This window comes from Ostrinia furnacalis, unplaced genomic scaffold (assembly GCF_004193835.3).
Source record: "Ostrinia furnacalis isolate ACB-3 unplaced genomic scaffold, ASM419383v2 OfSCF7591, whole genome shotgun sequence".
Taxonomy (NCBI): Eukaryota; Metazoa; Arthropoda; class Insecta; order Lepidoptera; family Crambidae; genus Ostrinia; species Ostrinia furnacalis.
Window position 1 is genome coordinate 356,436 of NW_021137830.1, and position 25,307 is coordinate 381,742.

General features: G+C 37.2%; 2 non-coding genes across 2 annotated transcripts; both read left to right on the forward strand.

Annotated features, from left to right (window-relative positions):
* Positions 1–18,505: 18,505 nt before the first annotated feature.
* LOC114365473 (U6 spliceosomal RNA) lies at positions 18,506–18,612 on the forward strand. The gene has a single exon (XR_003656954.1). It is a non-coding gene; the product is annotated as a U6 spliceosomal RNA (small nuclear RNA).
* A 3,093-nt stretch (positions 18,613–21,705) lies between these two features.
* Positions 21,706–21,812, forward strand: LOC114365474 (U6 spliceosomal RNA). The gene has a single exon (XR_003656955.1). It is a non-coding gene; the product is annotated as a U6 spliceosomal RNA (small nuclear RNA).
* Positions 21,813–25,307: the final 3,495 nt, after the last annotated feature.

Consider the following 25,307-nt stretch of genomic DNA (forward strand, 5'->3'; position numbering starts at 1 on the left):
AATAAACATTGAAATGCATATAGGTACTTTTTAGCATTTTAAAAAGATATCGCATATTCTCATTGTATTAAAATAGCCATACATTGAAATAAATTCATCATCATAAATGTAGCAACCGGGCAACATGGAAAGCATTGGGAGAGGTCTATGTTCAGCAGTGGATGTCCTATGGCTGAGATGATGATGAAATTGAAATTAGGCTTAGGCTGGGTTGCATCATCTTACTTTAATTTTGACAAACTCCATACAAAAATACCGGTTGTCGTTATAGTTACCGTCAAAGTAGGATGGTGCCACCCTTATTAAATCAATTTAAATTTAATTGCACTGAAGTCGTCAAATTCGGTACCAGTGTGGATGTCCCCTTAGACTTAACGACCACTATCGACTCGTCACGGGTGGCTTGCGCGTCATTGCCGCGTCACTAGACTTTGCCTTTACGCGGCCGGGTCAGGGTTGTCATTTACTATTTGTGAGGTAAATTCATGTTACAGCTAGGGTCTGTAATTCGCTGTCTGCTGCTGTCTTTCTCGAATACTATTCTGGGTGTCTTCAAGGCGAGAGTGAATAGGCGCTTATAGGGCAGGTATGTACCATCCTAGACTGCAACCCACTTAACATCAGTTTTCATTGCGGTCAAATACCTTATTTTCTCTGCATAAATAAAAAGTTTATAGATCTCATCTTAATGATCTTAATAACCGTCGACGTCGACAGATATTACATAAAATAAAGCTATGCTTAGACTGATAAGCCGTCGTTTGTCATACTTAGTTTGGCATAAGCTATAAGTTGCCGTTAATCATTATTGATTTTCATTAGCCTCTTTAAAGCCTTATAATATCGACTATTGAACACAGATTTGATATTCCCTCAGAACCTTGATCAACGAGTTCTTCTGTCCATCACACAGACCGCTATTCCACGCTGCGCTCGACCAACACTATTTGAAACTACATCTAAGTTTGATTAAGTTACACGTATAGTTTCACAACATAAGCGGCTTATCGGTTTCAATCTGAAGTGTCAACCCTAACTAAATTGAATTGTTTAGGTTTGCCTAGTTGGGAATTTGAAACTGCTAAATGTTTCGCCCTACCACGGGGAACATAACCAACCATAATAAATGTTAATGACCTAGAAGCATAATAAAGATAGAGTATAATCATCATCATGATTTCAGTCACAGAACGTCCACTGCTGAACATAGGGCTTCTTTTTTTTTCCACAACGAGGAAGCTCTTGGCTTGCATCTCACTTGACAATAAGTGATGATCAGGCCGAAGGTGGAAGCGAGCTTCACCCGGAATCCTCAACCACGGAGGAACTGGCTATCTTACCTCTAGCTTCTCTCAATGATTTCCAGATTGGCCGGTTGGTAGCGGCCTGCATCCAGCGTCTTCCAGAAACGTTCGTTCGTTGTTTACTCTGCAGTTTATTAACACTTTCCGATTTGTTTACCTATATTTATTTTTTTCGTACCTAATGCATGTACAACGAATCTGTGAAAACACATTTAGGGTTACATTTTAGTCTATATCTACATTTAAGTATTGTTTAAACCATGTAAAGAATGTAATCTGTTTTGTTTTCCAAATAAATAAAATCAAATTAAAAAAAAAAACCTTTATAAGGTCATATTGTATAGTACCCTTGTGGGTGGATCCACGCTGTGCTTGTCAGCACCAGGCATTAATTCCAAAACCTTGCTGTCCCAGTACAAAAGTTATATAAATTAGTACCAAACTCCTTACCCACCATACCACCATACCTACTACCATTTAATTTTATCGACAAGAACTTGCTAACATATTTTAACTGTTTATATTATGACTACATAATAATATACCTAATGACATAATTTCATTGTAATAAATAAAAGTATTAGCTAATCGGTTTACCCCACTTAAGTATTTCGATGATCACAGTATTTGGCAAAAATATTGCTCTATTTTTTCCACATGGCGATCCCATTAGGGTAATGTTATTGTAAATGGACGAAGCTTGTCCAATAAACGGGCTATTGGTGTTACCATGGATATTATATTATACGTATAAGTTTACGCCTATAGAGACTAGAAGTTTTGTCAGTGAATTTATCATAATTCATAAGAATAGCCTATTCGTTCGTTCGTTCGTTTCAGCCAAATGACGTCCACTGCTGGACAAAGGCCTCCTCTAAGGTTTTCCACAATGCACGGTCCTGCGCTGCCCGCATCCAGGCAAGAATAGCCTATTAGATCATAGATGATCAAGCTTGGCAGCGTTTAGCTCCAGTTTCCTTAACGTTGTTTCTGATCTGATTTAAATTAAGTTTAGTTATTAGACACAAAGATGGCTTGACTCCAAAGTTATTTGGCTATATTTATCAGAAAAGTTACCAGCTTCTATTGGCGTTTATTTTGGAGATAGCACATTATTTTAGTATCTGTCTGTAACTTTTGTTATTTCGAATTATGCGTCCTGCAAAATTATGTTTCATTGAATGTTTTTGTTTTGTGAACATAATTTATGTACCTGGCAGAAATATTCATAGCACGGACTACCTAAATCACTAGCGAATATCATTCATCATTGCGCCAGTCCAACGCCAGTGAACTATTGGTATGATTTTGGCATACAATATTCAGAGCACTTAATTCAATTTAGCAAATTGAATGTATTCAATTAGCTAAATGTGATGACATGAGATACTGAGATTGATGATAGTTATTACATAACAAACATGTATTCGGCAGGGTAACGAAAATTTGTAATCGTCGTTCCAGCAAGCGAAAATCAATGAGTTTGACTCCTGTCTGTGGCTGAGTTGCACCACTTTATTTTAACTGTAACAATGACATTAACAGGTGCTTTTTGTATGGAGATTGACAGATTTTTGATGTTTGTCAAAGTTAATGTACGATGGTGCAACTCAGCCTGAGACAGTAAAATCACACGGATATTTCACCTTCAACTTAACGGTGGATTTATGTTTGTCTGACATGTTATGTCATGACGCATCAGAACAAAATCGGTTTCATACATTTAGGCGGAGTTGCACTATCTTACTTTAACTATAGCAAACGTCAAGTCTGTCAAACTCCATACAAAAACACCGGTTATAGTTATTGTTTCGTTTCAACGTAGGTTAAGTATGGTAACATTTAAACTAGAGTGTTGTTCCGTGATGGCTTCTGACATCATCACATACTAAATCTTCGAAACCGATTCCGTTCTGACCAAATATAAATCCACTTTAAATATGAATTCCACTCCATACAATTCGACATGTCATTCAGTGTGCCTACCATGAGTTTACGTTAGGTGAGCTCGCTAGCGAATACGTCAAAAAATTCTATGAAGATTTTATTTCTTGAAAGTAGCCGCTAGGGGCGCTGCACAATATGTCATACATTTAAATGTCATTTTTTTACGTAGTCGCTAGCGAGCACACCTAACGTAAACTCATGGTAGGTACACAGAAGTGCCATTACCGTCAGACTGTATCGGTTTCGGAACCCATCGCATGTGTCCGGACGCCATCGGAAATTACTGGAGTACGCCCCGCATCGATGGCGTAAGACAGGGGTTCCCAAAGTGTACGCCGCGACGGATCGGCTACGGAGACTACGCCAGAGAGACGGCGCAGCTCAACCTAGAGTTGCTCCGTCGGGAATGACGTCTTAAGAAACGACTCCCCTGGTACCTCGCTCGCCCGCCTTCTCGCTGGTCGCTCACTGGGCCTCGACGAATGTCGAACCACCCGGTGGGTTTGTACCACGCCGAGGGTGGGCGGGCCTATGGCGGGCTAGCAAGTACGTCGCGCAAGTGACGTCACAACCACCAGGCAGAAATATCTGCCCGAGAAGAAGCTCGGCTCATGAGCGTTGGCTCGACACCCGTACCAGCCATTGGCTGAAGAGCCCACGAACGATGCCCTGGTGACGTAGAAAGTAAAGAGGAGCGCGCGCCGTGAGTCAATCCTTTACATCGCGTTGGCGCTTGAAAACCGTTGATACCCCTCGCACGTCTTTACCCACCCGACTTTCGACTGTATCATTTTCAAAGGGTACTGGACTATTCCCACCTCTCGAGGTGATGATACAGTCGAAAGTCGGGTGGGTAAAGGAGTTTCAGGGGTGGGAACGAGTTCCCACCCCTGAAACTCCTGTGTAGCCAGGATCTACAGCTAAACCGCCAATAAAAACCCAACCAGTGAAGGTCAAGTTTGTCCCGGGGGAAAGTTAAAGTGTAATTGGACCTGCAACAAAATTAATCAGAAGAACACAGGAGGAGTTCGAAGTTAACGTACGACTGGGCTCCATTGCAAAGTTTTTCAAAGGGTATAAAGATTTTCAAAGTGTTAATACTTAGTCGGATAACTTATAACTGACGAATAAACTTGTCATTTTACATATTTCCCATACGGAAACTGTCAATGTTCCAAACGTATTATTCAGTAAAAATTTATCCGACGATGGTAAAATCAGCCCTAAATCTTTAAGTGCGCCGCGGGATGACAAAGATTGGGAACCCCTGGCGTACGGCATCATGACGTTTGAACGACAATACGGGATATTATGCTTGGCTAATTTGACGGGGTAATAAGTAGGTATTCCACAGTGCAGTTATCGGTAACAGTAAATTATTTATTATACTCGTAGCTAATTGTAGACAGGCAATCAAACTAGACGGCAACAGTCAAGTGAAATGTTTAAGAAATGTGAACTGTAATAAATCTACTTAATTTAACATTAAATACGAGTATTGCATTTCCATAATGCTAAACGCTTTTCATGCAAAATGTTACGTCAAATCAATAAAGTTATTATCTCTCTCAAGCTCTGGCTCATCACAAAAGCAGCTTATTGCTATGAGCTTTATGCAGCTTATTTCTTACTACAACTAATACAAGGGCTGCCCGATGCTTTACGGATTTTTTAAAATTATACCTAACTACCGGGCGCCCGCGACTTCGTACGGGTGGACCCCTTTTTACCCACTAAGGGGTTGAATTTTGCAAAATCCCGTCTTAGTGAGCTACGTTCTAAAAGGAACCCCCATTTCTGCGATTTCGTGATGAGTGAGTCAGTCAGTGACCTTTCGCTTTTACAACAACTAGCGGCCGCCCGCGACTTCGTACGCGTGGATCTTGTTAACCCCCTTAGAGGTGGAGCTTCGTAAAATCCTTTCTTAGCGGATGCCTACGTCATAACATCTACCTGCAAGCCAAATTTCAGCCCGTTCCGTCCAGTGGTTGGTTTATCAATCAGTCAGTCACCTTTGAGTTATATAATTTAGATAGATGTTAAGGTATACAGGTAGACGATAGTCACAATATTTATTCGTGTATCCCACCTATTTAAAAGTCGCTAGACTTTCCGAGTCTTCACCCAATAGCTTGGAAAATTATATCTCTATGCCAGCTGAGAGAAAACATCTGTGTTTTAAACTAGCTGTACCAGACATTGCACATTCGACTCTATCATTTTATGTTTAAGGCATAGTATTAAAATGAGAAGAACATTAAAAGCACAGTGATTTCATTTTAACAGCTTTTGAGTGTGAAATAGCATACTAAGAAGATAAGCGTATGTGTTTTAAAGGATTACATTAGTGTAAAAACGAAGCTGCAGTCGACTGAAAACGAAGTTTTAAGTTCGCTGAGAGTGTTGAAAACGTTGAGCGTTTAAAACAATAGATGACTTAACACACAATTAATTACCTACTTACACAATAATGTTTTCTCTACTGTGTTAAAAGAAGTTTAAGGCTGAATTTCACCACCTAACTTTAACGGTAACTATGACGATAACCGGTGCATTTTGTATGAAGTTTGACAGATTTTTGACGTTTGTTAAAGTTAAAGTAAGATGGTGCAACCCAGCCTGAGCTACGTGAGGCTCAACTCGATAAAAAGATTTTCAATTTATTGTCACATTTGAGTATCTCAGTTTCTACTTCTGCCTTCCTTCGTAGTTACACGCACTTATTAATTTATGTATTTAAGCTTGATTATTGGCTATAAGGATATTAATATCGGTTATTCTCTCATATAATATTTTATTTCTCTCAAGCTATATCTTACGGTAACACTTAATGCCATATTGACAAATAATACAGCCAAAACAATTGTTTTTCACCTAATCGCCGTACCCGTATATCCGGATAATTCCGATAATCGGATTTATCGAAATCGAATTATCCGGGGCATTACCCGGCAGCCAATAAACCAGTACCTCTAGCATGAACAACTTTCGTCTTCCAATCATTTGCGTATTCGACAATATTCGATACTCAATCTTCGAATGAAACGATTATTTGACAATTTTGATTCTCAAAATAAGTTTCGTGCAACAATTTCCCATACTAAGTTCACTTTACGACACGTTCACAAGGGCGCTGTTGTAGTTTTTGTACTAAATCTTTTGATGGCGATTCGAATACGCAAACGATTTGAACTTGAAAGTTTTTCGTGCTAGCCGTACTGTACGAGAAATTATCCGATCAATTTCATCCGGTAATAAGTTGTAGGTACCGGGTGTACCGTCTCATATCCACTGGGTATCGTTTTATCGAATTAAATACGTTTCCCAGAGGTTATTCGATATGATACATTTGCCTTTATCAATTTATGTAAGCAAAGTTGATAAAAAAATTGGGGCAGCGAAATTGGAACGAAAAAATTGTTAAGATGACATGGTTTTACTTTAACATATTTTTGTAAATCTTAAGGACCACCTGACTTTAACCGTGAAATTCATCTGAAGTAGCTAGCCTAGCTATACCACGTTAAATAAAAACCACATGTGACATAATAAACTGCAGTGTAAGTACCTTGATCTAACTTGCAAGCTAAGTCGGGTTCACGTACTTTTGATTATATTGAAAATCTTCTAACCAACCCTTTTTCTTTGCGGTTCGGTGTATACCTATTTAGAGCTAAGCAGCACCAGTACTATCCAATTAAATCATAAAACTATTACGAAAACATACACAGTTTCTTCCCGCTTACGAAAGAAAACAGGAGAACTAATCTCTCCTAATTCCATAACTAATAAGAAACTTTGCACAGCGGCACATCATTCTCTACATTTTTGTTGCAAAACAGCACCTGTTACAATGACATAAGGTGCCACAGTGTTAAGCTTTATATGCTTCCTCTGTACAATAGAGTCATAGAGTCATATACCCGTCAGTCACGACCGCCTCTGTAAGTTAAAACAACGCCGTTGTATCGACCACAATACGAATAGGCGATTTGGTACGCGCCACGTGAAATAGAAATGCGACATTCGTCACAGATAACGCTTGCGTGGATACTCCTGGAAATGTTGCGGCCGCGAAAACTTTGAAGTTGTTAAAATGGAAAACCAAAGTAACCGACATAGCCCGCAGAATAGCTAAATCAAGTGGCAGCGGGCGGGGCACATAGCTCGTAGAGCTGATGGCCGCTGGGGCAGAAAAGTTCTCGAGTGACCACAAGCCTGAAGACGTAGTGAGGGCAGGCCCCCACTAGGTGCACCGACGATCTAGTGAAGGTTGCGGGAAGTAACTGGATGCGGGCAGCATAGGACCGGTCGTTGTGAAGAGAGAAAAAAATAAACAAAACATAAGTACCTACTAATTAGAAGAATAAATGATCCATTTTTTCGACATTTGTTTTGCATTTTCATATTTTGTGCTATGTATCTGTATCTAACGAATTATCTATCTACAAGTAGAATGTAGTTCAAGTAGAATGTAGTCAGGTAGAATATCTGTTTTGTACACACTCTTGACAGGTTTTCAAATTCAAATTCAAATAATTTATTTGTGAAACACAGGTAAGCAGTATGATGTACAAACAAAATATGTGTTCAAGCCGTGATCAGCCTTGTCGGCATACAAATGTTAAAGCGTGATTTTAAGTATAATATTATGTTAAAGAAAAGTAATAATGAGCAAATTAAACAGGTATGTGAGTGTGTACAAAAAAAAATATAATAGTGACCGAATTGATTTTATTGATAACCGATGATTTGAGTCCCAAGTCTATACTGACTGTAGTCGCTTTATTTACATTACTACACGGGTTAACCGCTTCCCGATTGTTCCCCGAACAGTTAAACCGTGTTAGCCGCCAGCACCGCCGCGGCCGCAACACGGTTTGAGCCATGACATGACTTCGCTTGCCTCTCTAACTGACGTAACTGACATTTTTCAAAATTTTGAGGCGATTAGACAGATCGATTCGTCTTGCGAAATTGATTAAGATGGTGTAGATAACTCAGTTTCGAAAAAAATGACAGATACGTCAGTTAGAGAGAGTTATTGATATATTCGGAAGCGATATTGATTCGATTAGGTTTTTCATCTATATGGCGCAAGTACACTATACGGGAAATTGGCCAAGGCGAATAGTGTGAACACCATCTTGGTTTCTTTCTCGTCTCTCCTCGCGTGTGTCGCCCATACTTCAGTATGCGGACTTAGTGCTTCGACTTGGACAATTTCCTGCATAGTGTAGTACTTGTGCCAATACAATCGACTTTAGTTCTATTTTCCTGTGATGACAATAAAGCCCAAAGTACTTTTTAAAGAAAATATAGAGCATTTTCACTCTATAGGTCTATTTATATAGGTTCATAATAAATACATAAAATGTACATAATTACACCTCAAATTGTTCGTTGTTCAATTAACAACAAATACATAGCCTAGTAGGTACAATGCCAGCTACGACTACTGCTTAGGAGTGCAAATTATCAATCAATATGATGAACTCTATCATAATTTATGTTTACAGTCATGAACACATTTACAGCATACATTTTTGTATATCTACATCTGACCATATACTTCATCTAGCCACTTCATTTCAAGCTCTACTTACATAAAACAGAATGAAAAAGACGTTTTGACAAGTTCTAATTCTATCCGACACACAATATTCCTATATTATTTACAGCACACGTGTGTCTTAAATTTCCAGCAGCCTCTAAAACATTCCACAAAAAAGATAATTCGATAGTTTCACACATTCTACCACCTGTCTGACAGCTCGATAAATTTTAATATACTAGACTTTATACGGTTTCTGTAATCGATACCGCGATTATTAGTATCGAGTTGCGACGAGTAACGAGGAAAAATAATATTCGACACTCGGAACCGGTGTCACGTGGCGGGTATTATAAAAAAAAGTGTTCTGTAACTCATACCCGCCGTGTAAGGTGTGGTGCAAAATGTAGACATTTGGCGCTGTTATACTTTGGCTGGGTTACATCTTCTTACTTTGATTATAACAAACCTCCAAAATCTGTCAAATTCCATACAAAAACACCGGTTATCGTTATATTTACAGTTAAAGTCAAAGCTAAACTGTGTGAACTGACAGTGTATTTTTCGTACTATTCACGAACATTGACAGAATAGGATAGTGGACACCCCATTCAATTGTCATTTTTTATGAGCAGACAGAACGCGGCTCTTCCATTGATGGCAATGGAGACTATGAATTATGATCGTGAATTATTGACTGACTATTGTTTTCAAAAGTACTATTAAGTAAATTAAATTTACTTTCTTTCCAGGGCTCTTACTAAATTTACAACATATAAATATTATTGGTACTGATGTCAACAACCCGATACATTCGCTTGTTTCTTATTATTTGCGCCACACTACTGATGCCTTTTCTACGAAGACAGTGTCACGTGGTTGATGAGTTCACTGAAAACGATACGCGTAACTCTTTTTTATTTATTTTATATAAAGAATTAGAGAACTAATTTTAATTCAAAGGAAAAAGTTTCATGCGGATATTGTTATTAAGTTTCAATGACCTTCTCAGGTTAGATTTTTTTTATGCAGAAAAAAGCAGGTATTTTATTGCAATCGCACCTGTGTTAAGTGAGATGCTGTCTAGGACAGATTTTTTGAAGAAGCGATTGTCTATAAATTATCTGAGTCAGAAGTCTTAAGTAAGAGGATTTCAATATCAGCATTTATGTAGTATCATATTTTACTGTACCTACTTGTAAAATATTATTGACCGTTGCCGTTATATCTTTATGTCTTTACTTTCAATGTATGGAATTTACAAAAGTGTGACGAATTGACTTTGTGGCAAATTGACAATAATCCCTTGAATGCGGAGTAAAAATTAAACAAAAGCCCATCCTAAATTCCGATAAGAACACAATATGTTGATGCGGTTTTGAATCCGCAACAACACCTAATATTTCACCCGATCACTTGCTCACACAAAAACATGTTGTATTTGTATCCCAAACTCTAAGCCGATCTAACTTTGGTTCATTAAACAACACCCTTTCATCTGTTCAAGTAATCAAAACAAGCTTAGAGCTTCAAAAACAATTACCTGGCCCACACTTTTCCAATCAAAAACAAAAGTTGGCAAGGTGACCGCAGACCTTACTCGCCCCGGTCTACACACCTACTAATAGGGCTGTGGAAAAGATATCGATAACAGCAATTCGACTGTCGCATGTAAATAAATGAATGTCATGTAATTCATCCGTTACATATTTATACAGAGTGGAAACGATAAGTGATCTCACTCGATTATTTCTAAACTGTACAAGATATCCAAAAACTGGTTACTGATCCTGAAAGTCCTTTACGAGTTCTTTCAGACGGTACCAATAAATAGGTTACAGAATAAACTGGATCTATCCAAAAATTCAGTGTTTCCAGCTTTCATACTAAATATTATATGCCAGCCACACAATATTAGAAGTGTATTTTTTTATATCCGTAACCAGTTTTACGACATCTTGTGTAGTTTTAAATATTAAGTCGCTGTACCAAATTATGGAAGCTAGAAACATTGAATTTTCGGAGAAATCCAGTTTATTACCTATTATTTAAACGGTTTGATAGAGCTCGTGAACCAATTTCAGGATCAGTAACTTGTTTTTTGATCTTGTACCTATAGTTCAGAAATAATCGGGTGAGATCACTTATCACCGTTCGATCGTTTTCACCCTGTATAAATATCACCGAGCGCCGATAGGAGAACACAGTTATGCAATAGACACCACGTATCGGCAAGTGTAGCTTAAAACGTCCAAGCAACACAGCAGACATCTGTCTGCTGGTCATCTGACCATGATGATGAATGACTGATAATACAGGGTGGAAACGTTAAGTGATCTCACTCGATTATTTCTTAACTATACAAGATATCGAAAAACTGATAACTGATTCTGAAAGTGCTTCACAAGCTCTTTCAAACGGTACCAATAATAGGTTACATAATAAACTGGATCTATCCAAAAATTAAATGTTTTCTAATTATTACTAATAATTTTACTAATAATTAGTACCGTTGGATAGAGCTCGTGAAGCACTTTCAGGATCAGTAACCAGTTTTTCGATATCTTGTATAGTTTAGAAATAATCGAATGAGATCACTTATCGTTTCCTCCCTGTATAATAAAGGTTACAGGAACGCAGGTCGCTTGGTACCGGTACCGGCCAATCTAAAAACTATGAAGAAGTTCTGTGGCTGAAATAAGGTGCACTTATCATATTTAGATTAAATTATGTTTAAAACGTGATTGGGTTGACTTACACTAATTCTGCCTGAATCTCTGAATGATTTCACTATAATATGTACATACTTAATGCATATTTTATATCGATAGTAATCGAGTCGGATTAGAAAGCCCACATCACTGCCACCGGGTTGGAAAGATTAAAACCGGTTAGGTCCGGTTAAAACCGCCTTTAAATCAATGAGGGAGGGACAACAATGCACGTGGTCGCCGCAACGACAGTCCGTACGTACGTAACGTTTATTGGAAAAGTTGTCTGTTTAAAATTTTCATTTTAATTTATGAGCGACAAGCGGCACAGGGCATGTAAATTACTGTTTCATAATTTACAAAGCATCTAAATACGACATTGTACGACACAACAGCTATAGTTGCAAGCAGTTGCTACCGTCATTCTCTAATCTTATTTTACCTTTACTTAAAAACGAATAGTATAATCTTAGAGATAAAATTTTGAGAGCTAGAAAGAAGTCTTTGAGACTAGAAATAATTTCTAGTTATTAGTCAACTACTCTACCTGATCAGCATTACTAATACAAAAACTAAGACATCCATACATAACACTTTGGTAATCACAAAATGAGGAAATGTTTAAAAAATATCCGTCACACAAGATAAAATTCAAGCACTACATTCAAAAGTATACCTACCTAAGCGTAAGGCCCGGTTTCCATCAAGGCAGAGCTGTGGCGGAGCACTCATAAAAGTAAATTTTCCGCTTCCTCCTATGCCATAAACCAAAAACGAGGAATTCAAAGAATGGCGTATGCAGGAACGAACCTGGTAGAGGGTGCCACTTTACAAATGGTTATTATTTAGCCGCACGCTGGAAGTTCTTGACCATTGTCAGTTAAATAACCTAAAGTGAGTGGGATTGGTTCAAAAAGTATGCCTATTGGTTGAATTGGTTTTGTTAAATCGCGTATTATAGTTAGAGTAGGATTTGTAAACCGCAAGTTGTGGGTTAGTTCACGATGTTTACATACGACGTGGGTTGTGTGTGCCTACCATGAGTTTACCTTAGGTGAGCTCGCTAGCGAATACGTCAAAAAATTCTATGAAGATTTTATTTCTTGAAAGTAGCCACTAGGGGCGCTGCACAATATGTCATACATTTAAATGTCATTTTTTTACGCAGTCGCTAGCGAGCACACCTAACGTAAACTCATGGTAGGCACAGTGGTTGTGATCTTGGCTACAATGTCATAAATCGCGAGTTTGATTCCCTTACTCACTTTTGAATGAACAATCCTACTTCTGTACTGATAAGACTGTAAAGTTATAAATGGTTATATTAACAGTTCTCTGACTGATTCATCATTCGCATAGTTACTCATATGGTGATGTATATTAGTGCCATCTAGATGACGTAACATGTTCAAGGTTATAGTTATTGCAATTCACGAAGGCGAGTAAGCTTTACATGTGTGGTGGCTCACTACTGTTCGTTTTTCAAAAGTCTCACTATCGTTATATGCATGTACACGTACAGTCGCGGAATGAAAAGGTTCGTCACCTTAGTGTCGGTTTTCGCTTGCACTAGGTACTGTAAGAGTCAAACCTGCCAACATAACAGTGCAAGAAACAGTGCTGCTAACATTGAAATAAATATGACGTTTGCTAACGAATAAGGTTTTGCTTGTTTAATTTTCTATCCCAATGCAATGATGACATTGACCAATTGACAATAGTTGTTTTTATTTAATAGAAATAATAATGGCAGTTTGAACCAACAAGAAGGTTTTAGTTTATCAATCATAATAGGTAATCTTCTTGACAAGATAAATCGTCAAACAACTTTGATCTGTGTGCTTACCATGAGTTTACGTTACGTGTGCTCGCTAGCGACTGCGTAAAAAAATGACACCTAATTGTATGACACATTGTGCAGCGCCCCTAGAGGCTACTTTCAAGAAACAAAATCTCCATAGAGATTTTTGACGTTTTCGCTAGCGAGCACACCTAACGTAAACTCATGGTAGGTACACTGAATAATTTTGAACTTTACTGACGAACAGTTAAAGATTATTTTCTCTAACTCAAGATTATTCTGTAACATAGTTTCAAAAGGTAATATGTGCTCGCGATTCGTTGAAGGAATCGACTTGAAAACTGACGAACCTTTTCATTCCGTGACTGTACACACACAAGTAAAGCTCACTCGCCTTCGTGAGTTGCAAGAACTATACCTACATTTCCCTATAATTTATAATTAAAGTTATTTATGTGGAATTCCACATAGAGCAAGCGTAGTAGAGTATTAAGTTCTGAAGGTTGAGATGACCGTATCGGGTAAATTCAGATTAATAAGCTACTACTTTGACGTCCATTTACTATGAAATATAACTTTAAATATTGTCACTCAAAATATCTGTAAGTATCTTAATCGTCCCATTTACAGGAATAAATACTAACACAGCTAAAAGTCTCCACGAGCAATCGTATTGCAAAATTGGGCAAATTAACACAAGTCACAACTGGACGCAACAAAGCCGTAACAAAACAATTTTCTCCACACTTTATTTTGGATTTCAAGTTTTTAATTAGAACGGGGCGTTAACTAAGTTAATTTAACGCCCCGGGGCAGGTGGTGCTTTAATAACTGATGTAGGAGCAGCTGTGAGCAGAATAAAAATATTAGTCGGGCATGTTACTAGTGTTATTTATTAGAGAAATGTTTTAGAAAGCTTTGAAATTTTATTAAAAATGCAAAAAGTTAATGGAGTTACCGCTTCAACAGTCGTTGATAAAGTTTTTATTCAAATACTTCTTGGTAGTTAGAAAGAGACTAAATGAACGGATGATGATGACTCATCTTCTCATAAACTATAACTTTTGGTGTCACATGTTTTTAAAAATGTCTGGACAAAATATACCTTTAAATTATTGATCAATATTAATTAATGCTGACGCCCGCCCTTGAATGTCTACTCTTATCAGGGACATACCTACTTATGATATTGATTTTAGCGTTACTTAAATAAAAAGATTTTCCGAAAGTCGCGACTCGATGATAGAATGTAGATTTATTTATTTATTTATTTCTTCAAGTTCACAAGTAGAATTTAAAACTGCAACAATTGCCGTTCTTTTAAGTTCCAAAATTTGCATCAGTTGAAAATAATTGGACAATTATTTTGCAATTACGGCCGTGTTTCCAGCCCCTACTACGTTCTTCTGCCAAGTGTGCGCCAAACTATGTGTTTAACTACGTAACATTGCGGTACTTTAAAAACTTCTGTTTATCACTTAGAGAGAGTTCTGATAAAAATGCGCAGTGTCCTACTTGGAGGTATTCCAAAAGATTCCGGGATCTATGTGCGGGACGATATTAAACGAAAAGAGTAAGTTCTGTAAGCTTTGGAACATGTAAAGATTGCGTGAGGCTTGCTGTATGTGTATGTGCTTCGAAAGTTTCTTTTTTTAATATTATGTTGTCACAGGAAGGCGCCGGACGAAGGCCGCTGCCAACCGGGCAACATGGAAAGCATTGGGGGAGGCCTATGTTCAGCAGTGGACGTCCTATGGCTGAGATGATGATGATGATGATAATAAATAATAATATCCTTGGACATTTTTACACTGCGCTTCTAGTCCCCAATTAAGCAAAGCTTTTACTATGGATACTAGACAACGGATATAAACATACTTAAATACTTTTTTTTGTAAATACATACATAATATTATACATAGAAAACACCCAGTCCAATACAAACAAATATTGTCATGCACACAAATGTTTGTACTTTGCGGGAATCGAACCTGCAACCTCCGGAATAGTAGTCCGTTTCGAACCACTACACCAAACGGCCGACGATGATGATGATGTTGTTTACTTTTTTATGAAAAGAATAACTTATTAGAAAAATGAATTGCACAAATTACTAATATGGTACCTACCGTCGAAATATACGCTTGTGTTTACCACAGTAGTTCACTGATGTCGACGGAGTTCGACGAACTACCGACCTTGCCTATCAGTTGATTACTTATTTAATTTTGCCTTCTAAAATTTTAACAACTTACCTTAATATAAGATTTTAAACTTTCGCGTTCCATTTCAATTAAAATAGTAAGACACGGGTCTTAACGCGACGTTTATTAATGAGTTATGTACTCACAGCTTGACGTTTCGGCTGCGATGCTGCAACCGTGGTCACAAGCAAACAAGACCCGTGTATTACTATTTTTTTTAACTTACCTTAACTTACAGTAAAGGCTTTGTCCGATTTTGGGACAAACAAAAAGAATTACATAATGTTTCATTTACACTGTATTGATATCTCGGTACGTTACAATAACATTATTTAGTTACCTACCTGCCTATCGGCATTCATAATACACAGTAAATCTTGGGGCGAGGTTAGTTCAATAAATAATATACACATTACACAGGCTAGTTAATACTCTCAGTGTAACTTCCAAACTAAACTCATACATTACCTACATCCTAATCCCTTGAGACGTTCTCTCTCAAGCTCTCCTACTCAGTGTAGTACAGTATCGATGTATCGATAATATCGATTATTTACTGAATAGATGAACTAAATATTTTAAATCTCCTTTAACGTAATTATAGGAAAAAAAATTTTTTAAATCAAAGTATTAATTTATCTTTGAAATAATTTACCATTAGGAATTAGGTACTCGTACTAAGAAGGCCACTAGTAATCAAGTGGTATCATTTGTTGTAAATAATTATTCATAATTTTGGCAACAACTAACTAAATAACCTAGGTACTCATTACTTGCTAATTTATATTTGTAACATGTTTTTTTTTATAAATTAGTAAAAGAAAAAAAATTTATTGGAAATGTCAACTGACCAAGAATCGCACAAGTTCTATCATTGTAGTGATCACGATCGTGTTTGCAATGCTCTAAATAAAATGTATCGATTATTTCTCATCGATAGTATCGAGACTCTAAACTTCAGTTACACCGGCAATGGCCGCTCGGCGCGAACCTCCCAAATCAATTAAAAATTAATTAAGAGCTCTTGTTCGATCGCGCTCATCAAGTATGCGGCCCTGTTGCATGTCCCCCGATGATTTTAAATTAAGCCAATTAACAACTTTTAACGCACCTGTTTCTGATACTCGAGAAATCGTGTCAAAGTTTCCCGAATTAATAACGATACACCTTGGAAGTGTTTTAATGAACCAGATGTCGATGTCTTATCGATTGTGGAAATTTTATATTACATAACTTATTTTAATATCGGTTGGTCGCTTATTCTGAAGGCATTATTCGTAAATATGACCCGCTTCTTCCTACTCTCGTCTTGTTATGTGTCATAGGCAGATATGTACCATCCTAGACTGCATCTCACTTAGAGTAGGCGCACACCGTTGATTTTTAGTTGGCCGATAGTTGTGCCCGATTTTAAATTGTATGAAGAATCGGCCAAATCGAATCGGCATAGTGTGCGCACTCCCATACATGCCCATACTGATCAACTGCCCGACTAAACTATCGGCCGACGAAAAATCAACGGTGTGCGCCTACTCTTAACATCAGGTGCGATTGTGGTCAAATACCTGCCTTGTTATGCATAAAAAAGTGCCTGAGGTTGACATTGACATTGACATTTAAGTATGACGTGACAGAGCACGGAAGGACATCTGTACCTCTAGTAGGAAAAACTTTCGAGTTCGTTTCGTTGCGTATTCAAAGTGTCATAGAAAAATTTTGTATGAAAAATTAAACAGCGCCCCCTATATTATAGCCGCCCTAGGGGGCGCTGTTTAATTTTTCATACAAAATTTTTCGATGACACTTTGAATACGCAACGAAACGAACTCGAAAGATTTTCCTACTAGAGGTACTGAAGATTTGCTGACGTTTGACGTTACAAAAACAACCGTGATGGTCCCATACCTCAGGGACATACTGAGTTAAGCGCTGCCTATAGTTTACAATATTCCAATTACTATTGACTCTACGAGTCTACATACAGGGTGTGGTAAAACAACGCCCATCTCAGGTGTGGTAGACCACATCAAAATAGTTACAAGAAAAATATAAATAAATATTTAACTATTACGTAATTAGTAAAGAACCGTGTTCAAACGTATCCAAAAACTTCGAGACGCGCTTGTTACCGTCCGTCCACTTGTTCATTTATCCAGTTCTTTACTTTTACCACTAAGTACTTAGACCTTCAAATCTCTATAACGGTTTCGTTTACTCCACAGTCCACACATTCCATACGTTTCAGAGGTTTCCAAGACTATTCAGGCGAAAAGCAGCTTTTCAAAGCTCGCTTTACATTTGGCTGAATCTAAGTGAAACAGTTTTAAGCGCTATTACTCGGACTAGTGGGGCCATTAACAGGCCAGTCATAGAGTTGGATAGTGCAGGAGAAGATAGAAATAAATGCCCTTTAGTAATAAACATTTTGGTGGTTTCTTCTGAAACCACCAAAATGTTTATTTTCCAAAGTAAAACGTAAACAAGGAGTCACTTATACTTGTATTGAATAAGTACTTATAATGTATGCTTACCGTAAAAAGTACAGTTGATTTTGTATTCTAAGCGAGCAGATCAAACGATTGCGGCTTTTGAGATACATTATTGGAAAGCAGGTAGAAGACCAATCTACAAATTGGTTTCTTAGATTAAGATTTAAAGATTGCTAAAATCTTTGGATTGAAGATCGAATATGGAAATCTAGCGTAAATAAACAGATACTTTGCCTGGATGTTTTTTAATGTATTTCAATTTAAAGTATTATTACATTGTTTCATGAGGAAACAATCTACCTACATCAGTTTATTTTTAGTGCAAACATACTTCACTCACCGTTTGGCAATACGCCACGTTGCGAACACAATGCCAATAGATGGCGCTGTTCAAGCGCTTGTATGGAAGTGCGCCAAAAGTATGGAGACCTGAATCGCGATATCAAAGTTTTTTACCCCGGTTAGTATATATAGAAAAATTTTACCGTACAAAGTGTACTTGCTTCGGCAGTACATATACTAAAATTGGAACGATACAGAGAAGATTAGCATGGCCCCTGCGCAAGGATGACACGCAAAATCGTGAAGCGTTCCACATTTTTTGGAGAATTCGTGTATTGTTGATTTTAATTCTAATTTTATCTAATTATGGTGTCATAGACATGATTAGATTTGATAATAAATTTAATTAAGTTCTAATAAATGAAAAACAGAAACAGGTTTTACTTATTTTTAATTAGCCTTATTATTTATATGTATAAAAAAATTAATGCAAAAAATTAATAAAAAAATTTAGGAATTTTTTTTCCTGGATCTATCGAAAATTATTCTAAAATCCTATGCTCAGACATATTTTTCAAAGTAGTTAGGTACCATTATAAATTAGGACATTGCAAAATAAGACCCTATTAAAACGACATAATTAATATGTCAATGTTGTACTTGACGCGCTGTCGTCCGCACATAGTGATTTAACATCCAATCAGCCTCTACCGCGAACTTGGTTCCTTTTAAATTAACGCCCGTATTCACAAACATTACTAAGGCTGGGTTGCACCATCTTACTTTAACTGTGACAAACGTCAAAAATCTGTCAAACTCTATACAAAAACACCGGTTATCGTAATAGTTATCGTCAAAGTTACGTGGTGCAACTCAGCCTCAGAGGTCTCACAGTGCGCGTGGTGGACGCATAGAGTGACACACGAACCAATCACAGAGCTCTATTCAACGCTGTGCGTTCGATTTGCTGCTTCACTTAAGCAAGCATCGTTTATGAATACGGGCGTAAGTCAGGTAGTCTTTATTTGCACACGACTGCATTAAGCTTAAACAAATAAGTTGTATGCATTCGCGAAAGAAAGATTAATAAATAGAATTGAAGTCACAGACTAAAGTTGTGTGCAGTTGTAATTGGTCCATAGATTTGTAAGTAATTTGTAGCTGTATTTTTACTAAATAAGTAGTATTCTATGTACCTACTGTAACTATACCTATCAATAAATAAATAAAAGAGTAGGGAGACGAGGTAAAAGCTAAGTTTTTTTTGTGTATCATAGTTATTAGTGGCGGTGGTAGGAAAAGTAATGTATTCATCATTTCATCCATAGGTCGTCGGTTGCTGAAACTAGGGCTCCCCCAATAGTTTCCATATTGACCGGTTTGTAGCGGCCTGCATCCAGCACAAATAATGTATTACATGTTCTCATTTATGAACAACTAAATAAAGACAAGTTCATATTCCCGTACATGCATAAGAAAGAAGAAAGAAAGAAAGACACATTTATTACAATGGACATCACACAAATACAGGCAATTACATAGACATGATAGTGGCACATAATAATGGAAGAAGAAAAAATAAAAACAAGAGTAAACTGAGCGAGCAGTGCCACCCATCCACCAACAAGATGCCCACTGCAACGGGACCCCACTCATCATATGCCGTGGCCTACGGTGACGAAGGCCACGGCGGTGTTTTTCAGATAGACAGTAGTTATAAAACGTCACTAATTAATAATATAAATCTCTTGCCAGAACTCTACATAATTTGAGATTTTACTATCGATTGTTTAAAAGATAAAAAGAATAAAGCAAGATTTTTTAACTGCAGATTTTTAACTTTGTCATTTTCCCTGTCCTCTAGCTCCCCTAGTCTGTGGTTACGAAAATATGTCTTGGTTTCTTAAGAAAACACACGAATATTCGTAGCGTGTGCTTATTTTATGCATGGCACTACACAGCGTGCGACACAGTTTTGCTTTTAGTTAATAAGCGACGAAAACTCTGTTTTCTCGCGTTGAAACACGTTTACATTTACAGGTTCTGTGTGAAGTTATTTACTTTTTATTTTTCAATTTGCCATAAACAATGATAAAGATATTTTCTTGACACAGTTATTTTATCTTGTTGATTCTTTGTGGGGTATATTTTTGCAAAGAGGTAAGTAATAGGTATGAGGAAATACGATTACACACACACAATTTAATGTCTAAAATGAAAAATAGGGTACCTAATTAATTGACTTTTAATTTTGAAAGTATGAGTGCGAAATAAACTCCAAACTTTTTAGTTTCATTGAACTGAAAATAACCTACAACCGTAAGTTTAGTACCAGTAGTTAGTAAGTAGTCGTACGGTAAATAATAAAAGAACCAGAATAAAGTTTTCATATTCAGTTTTATTGTTAAAACAGGTGAACAATAACAGTTATAATTCATCATAAACAAGTCTACAATGCTTCAAAAGTTCGATTGAAACTCGAAAATAATTAATTTCAACATCCAACACCTTTTTATTAGCAGGTCAAAGGGTTGCCAAGTCTTGCCAAGTCTTGCCAACTCAGCACATCAATCATACTGGATTGTTCGCAACTTTACAGCCCTTTCAAAGATCGCAACTTGGCAACTCGGAAACTTACACTGTAACTTTCCCTTTACGAAAGTTTCGTTTTGTTCGATTCGTGCTGAATACTCTTCAGTTAAATTTTTGTAATTGAAATTAGCTTCAGAACTCTAAATTGGGGAAATAGAATGTATTTAATTTATCATTGGAACTAGTTCTTTTTTTTTAATTAGATATACCTACTTAATTATATATACCTACTTAATTATTTAAGTACGGGAATCACCCCGTTGTGTTTTATTTACCTTAAAAATTTGGAAGCCACGATAGCCGAACGGTGAAGGGGTCGGACTGGCCGACTCGTGATCGATGAACGCGGGTTCGGTCCCCGCCGTACCTCGACTATTGTGGTGAGCTCACTCGTGACACAAGCATTTAGTTTAGTACGACGGGCTAACGGTTTGTTATTACACAAATTACTAATATAATCTTTATTTTAAAAAATGGTACTGTTTTTATTTACCTTCTATGAGTCATTCAGTTATTAACTCCATACTTTTGCTCGCAAGTGTATTTTATAAATAAAAAAATCATTTTAATTATTTAAATTAATTTAAAATATCAAAAATAGTATTCTGAATAAGTTGAATAAATAAATACCGATCACCTAGATACGAGTAAAAGTAAGTTTCGTTCAAGGTATGTAAGCGGGTAGTTTCTCACCCGTCACCAATAGATGGCGCTTTACCGACAGTTCTATGGCGAGAGCGCCGTAGTATGGAAACCTGAATCGCGCTATCAAAGTTTTTTACCCCGGTTAGTATATATAGAAAAATTTTACCGTACAAAGTGTACTTGCTTCGGCAGTACATATACTAAAATTGGAACGATACAGAGAAGATTAGCATGGCCCCTGCGCAAGGATGACACGCAAAATCGTGAAGCGTTCCACATTTTTTGGACAATTTAAATTAAGGCAATTTGTTTTTAATTTACTTAACACACCAAAGATTATTATTTAAAGTTCATTTAAGATGCCAAAATTTTGTATTTTTCTTACCTACTAGGCGTATTCTCCAATCGCGTGGGCTTTAACAACTTCAGTATCAAATTTTACGAGCTTCCATTAGCGTCTGACGTGGATCAATACCCAGCTATCTTTAGCTGAAATTCATCCAAGTTCTCACGAATCGAATAGATATAATAGACAGTCATAACGCTATACAGCTACGATATAGCTGTGCACCCGGCTCTGCTCGGGGTAATGGCGCGTGAATAATGAATTAACATCTCCGTTTATCTTAACGCAGTTTGCAGGACAATGAATTTATTGAAACTTGGCTTGTTTCAATTTGTGCGCCCAAAATTGTTGTTTGGAATTATGATAAGGGCTCTCCGTTTTGTGAAACCGAATTTAGTTCGTATTTGAATTCAATAGAATACGATTTTGTTATTTTTTACGATATTCTATTTTGTAATCCAAAGTTTCAGGCTGAGTTGCACCTTGCACCAACATACTTTGACCGTAACGTTGACAATAACCGGTGCTTTTTGTATGGAGTTTGACAGATTTTTGACGTTTGTCAACGTTAAAGTAAGATGGTGCAACTCAGCCTAAGTATAGCACTAAATTCAGTCAGTGCCTGAGGTATGGGAGGATTACGATAACGGTGACATTGACATTTATTATGACGTGACAGAGCATACAAATCTGAAGTCTCGCTGACGTTTGACTGTCACAAAAACACCCTCCCGTGACGCTCTCATACCTCACGCCGTGACTTAGTTAAGCGTAGTAACTAAAGCAATAAATGATTGCAAAGTAAAGTGGTTGGATTTGACATAGAGCTATAGCTGTGCTAGTATAATACACTTCGAATAAACGTTCAAAAGAAACGCCATCATGAGCTCATTGTAATTAATTATGTGGCCATAACCATAACACAAAACGAATTTTACCTCATTCGCTATCGTGGAACACGTATAATCCTAAAAGCTCGTGTTATACAACAATACGATGATTAGCTCAACACAGCCTTATCGGTCACCTACACGACTGCTGGATATTCGAAAAACCAAAAGAGTTACTCCGAAAAACATAAACCGAAAATCCTAATGTTGCCGTCCCACTCAAGCAAAGTGAGATGCCAGCGTGAGCGACGGGGATAGTAGACCTGAAACTACGTAAACAGCGTTTCGGGGTAGCCCTTCAAGAACCAACGAGGCGCCTGAGTCACGCCAACGAAACTAAAACAAAAGGTTTTCAAAGGGCCGGATTCTAATATAAATGTCTTCAGTAGACTCGTGTAGTGGATGTAGAGTCGTATAATTGCTATCAAGGCAAGAATAATATAGTGCACGCCTTCTGGGATGCAAACAGAAAGTAAATAAGAAGAATAAGAATAGAATTATAGTATTTAACTCTCAACCTAAACCACGTTAACCAAAGGTTAAGCTGAATTTTACATATTTTATTATCTATTAACTCCTTAAAATAATGCCATATATCCTTAGTTCGCCTTTAACAAAGTGCAAATAAGTTTTTATTAAATTGGGTCATCATAAAATTGGCTTCTACATTCTTCAACGTTACAAAGTTTTAAGATTTTAAATGTAGAGCCCACAGTTTTAGCCATGCCAATAGCACCCATTCTAAATTCATTTTTTCACTTTTTTGTCATAAATAATAAAATCAATATGTAAAGAGCCTACTGGTTCTGCATCCGCTGTGTCCAATAGAAGAAAAGGGCTATAAAGGCTATAAATTTGGCATAATTCAGCCTTTTATTGTGGGGGGCGCCACCGCAAGCCTTTGATACCGGTATTCAGGTCAACGGAATTTGACTCTAAAATACGATGAGGTTTGTTTTCTGAGGGCGCTTTCATGTAACTATTAAAGCTTTTTAGAGGTGAAAAGACGATTGTTTTAGGTGCTTTGGCGGTATTTTAAGTTTTTAGACTAAAATAATACTTTCCTTTGTCAATTAAGTTTAAAATATATTTATTACTCGAATTGTTATGAAACATAGCTTAATATACCTAAATATTTATTTTACCATACCATACTTTAATATGACCATGAAACAAGAGACATGTTCTTCCTTCATCATCATTATCATCATTTCAGCCATAGGACGTCCACTGCTGAACATAGGCCTCCCCCAATGATTTCCATGTTGACCGATTGTTCTTCCTTGCCACAGTGAAATTACCACGAGCGTTAAGTTAACTTTTTGAAGTCTTACAGTGACTTGGCCCTTTTATAGCTTGGTCCACGGACCAAGTCGCTGAATTGAATTTTTAAATATTTTTTCTTACAGCAACTGGGCCTAACTTCAATCCCAACTAATATTATAAATGCGAAAGTAACTCTGTCTGTCTGTCTGTCTGTCTGTCTGTCTGTCTGTCTGTCTGTCTGTTACGCTTTCCCGCTTAAACCTCGCAACCGATTTTGATGAAATTTGGCATAGAGATAGTTTGAGTCCCGGGAAAGAACATAGGATAGTTTTTATCCCGGTTTTTGAAACAGGGACGCGCGCGATAAAGTTTTTCTGTGACAGACAAAATTCCACGCGGGCGAAGCCGCGGGCGGAAAGCTAGTTTTTTAAATAAATTAGGTATATACCAAATTGTCAAAAATTTACTCTAGAAGCGTCCACTCGTAAGAGAGTGGAGTTCAATTCAGCGACTTGGCCCGTGGACCAAGCTAAAAGTGGGCCAAGTCACTGGATGACTCACTTTTTGGACCTTTAATTTAATTTTTAAGATTTCTTACCAAGTAACCATTACTTAAATCTAGCACACGTTCAGCTCTGGAGTTATTGGTGTGGAGTGTTTTCGTTAAATTTGGAGCCGAGTTGTGCGAGTGTTGTGCTTTAAATTTAGGGCAGCGTACGTGACCTAAAAGGGGTCGAGTAGGAATTACGGGCGAAGTTCGCGGGACCGTTCAAAATATACTGAAGTTTTCACGGGCGAAGTGTAAGGAGAACAGCTTGTCATGAAATTAGTGGTCTTTAATCAAAACTTTAAATCAATATTTATTGACTTTATTTGTAATTTTTAGGGCATAGTTCAGCGATAAAGTTTGCAGAACTCTAAATAAAAAATAAATACAGATTGTCTTATCCGGTTTTCAATGGTCATAATAAAAGTAATGAGCAACGAAAGTGGGCTCTATAAACTATTAAATCTTTACAATACTCGGCGATAAATATTGCACATCGACCTTTAGAAAGAGACAATCGGCTAATTTCGGTTTCGTAGAGCGTTATCTCTGTCGCACTTGAACAACGACTGACATGACGTTTTGTCAAAGTGTAAACAAACTTTATTATAAATGTGTGCAATTGATTTTGTGAATTAAATTGCTAAAAACTTTTTATAGTCGTGAAAGAAAAGTGGTTCACAATGTGTTAAAGTATTTGTCGAAGAGAAATACAATATTTTCATTGAC